Source organism: Onychomys torridus, chromosome 2, assembly GCF_903995425.1.
Source record: "Onychomys torridus chromosome 2, mOncTor1.1, whole genome shotgun sequence".
Taxonomy (NCBI): Eukaryota; Metazoa; Chordata; class Mammalia; order Rodentia; family Cricetidae; genus Onychomys; species Onychomys torridus.
Window position 1 is genome coordinate 2847796 of NC_050444.1, and position 2431 is coordinate 2850226.

Here is a 2431-nt window from a genome sequence, read left to right on the forward strand (position 1 = left end):
AGAAAGTGCCCTTGCCTTGACTGCTTGACTGTAGGCCAAAGAGGATGCCCCAACATTGCAGATAAACTTTGGGTGACTATCCAGGCAGCTGGCTTCTTCTGTCATAAATTGCAAATTTTTCAAATTTTCTTATTTGTACTTCCTGTTTTACTAGGTAATATTTCCTTCTCCGGTCTTGGAGGGAGTTGAAGATTAGATAGTTATAGTTTTCCTTGCTAAGAAATTCAGAACAGAAACTCACTAAGAGGTGTAAAGTATATAAGTTTGAAAGACATCAAAAGATAGTTTTCAGTTGGTAACACAAGTTAGGATAGAAAATAAATTAGGTACATTTTGGACTCACTGAAATGAGAGAGATAATGGAGTATTTTCACTGAAATTGTCAAAGGCAAATGGATTAGGCATTGTTGATATATTTATTGCCTGTATATATTTCATATAGTTATTGTACTTTTTGTATATAGTTTTTCTTCTATTAGTTATGACCTTCTTTTATTATTTTAGACAAAAAGGGGGAATGTGGTGATACATTGTATACCCTAATATATTATGTACCATAATAAACTTATCTGGAGGTCAGAGGACAGAGCCAGATACTAGATCAGACATAGAGGCCAGACAGTGGTGGCATATACCCTTAATCCTATCACTTGGGAGACAGAGATCCATCTGGATCTCTGTGAGTTCAAGGCTACACTGTGAACAGAGTCAGGCAGTTGTGGCACATGACTTTAATCCCAGCACTTGAGATTTCATGCCTTTGTTTGGAATTCACATAGCCTTTAATCCTAGAAAGTGACACTGCTGGATGGAGAATGGTATATAAGGTGTAAAAAGACAGGACCAAAGCAGCAGTTCAACTGAAACTTTCATTGGTAAGGACCCAGAGACTTTCAGTATGAGGATTCATGGAAAACAAATCAGCTGAGAAATTGGCAAGATGATGTTGGCTGTGACTTGTTCTGTTTCTCTGATCTTTCAGCTTTCAATATCTGGCTCCAGGATATTTTATTAAGAAGACCATTTAGCAATTCATATTACATCTATCCATATTCTCTCCTTTTTTTAATTATCAGAGTAGTTTCAATAATCTACCTTTTAACTATATCTGTATCTTCTTTTTTCTTCTTTTCCTTTATTTTCAAACAAGAACCTGAAATCTAATCTCCTTTGTTTAGCCTTTTTCCTGACCACTAACAATAACAACTTATAACCAACCATCCTAAACAATGACAATTATCTATAATCCATTGACAGACTAAAAATCACCCACCCACCCGCCTCTTGGGAATGTGGATATTGTATTCCTAAAATTACTTCCTGCTGATTGGGGACAAAAGCATCATTAGGGAATCCAGCAAAAAAAAAAAAAAAAAAAAAAAAAAAAAAAGGGGTTAATTGTCAAGTCCTGGTCTTTGCATAATTTGAAAGAGCAGGGCTTGTCTCAAGTCCTTGCTTGAGTAGTCTGTGAGGCTGAATCATCTCAGATAGCCATCTTGAAATTGTCCTGTGAAGTTTATAGTCCAAAGCCAGTCTTTTGGATTGTGTTTGTCAGCTTGGTGGCATTATCATTGTCTTGATGGAACCTTTGTTGTGGGGTTCTATCATTTTTTTTTTTTTTTGGAGACTTCAAAGTCACTGTTAAGCATGATCATGGTTCATTGCATAATCTTAGTGCCTACTCTGTGGTTTGGACCAATATCAACTGTATCTGTGGCAGAATCATGTCTCACTACCAATCCCAAGTTTGCAATAAAACAGGCTCCATTTTTCTTTACCAAGATATTCTTTGATTTCAAATCTCTGTGAGCAATAGATGGCTCTTCTTGGTTACCAAAAATCCCAATGTGAAGATGAGCAAGACTGTTTGCTATAGACAGAGTGAGTTTGAACATCCCTTCTACTGTAACCGTGTATCTATTCAAGTAATCAAAAAGGGATCCATGCTCATGGTAATCTAATACCAGCCACAGCTGAGTCCATGTGCCATTGTCTTTGTTATCTGCTACTATAAATTCTAGGACGTTTTCATTGCAGAACATCACAGTCTGATAAATCTCTGCCTCTTGGAACCGAGAATATTCTTCCCTAGAAAGGAATATCTTCACAGCAACTTCTTCTCCCCATACTTGCCTCACCAAACTTCTCCAAACTAACCTCTGCCAATGCCTTCTTGTAACATGATGGACCTAACAATTGTTCTCTGAACAAGCGGCAGTAAACCCTTCCTTTTTGTAGCAGCACTGCACTGCCACCAACACAGTGAGAAGCAGCTGGCCACTTTTAGCAGCAGCTGCCGCCTTCATAGTCCTAACTGACGCCATTTGTGGCATGGCCCTAGAAGCAGCTTCTCTTCAGCAAGCCTCCCAGGCTGGCCTCACTCACACTCAGGATCTTCCTGCCCCCACCTCCTTCAGTAAATCCTATTGGT

General features: G+C 38.5%; 1 pseudogene; it reads right to left on the reverse strand.

The window, feature by feature from the left end:
* Nucleotides 1-1658: 1658 nt before the first annotated feature.
* On the reverse strand, nt 1659-2206 carry LOC118577411 (annotated as a pseudogene).
* Nucleotides 2207-2431: the final 225 nt, after the last annotated feature.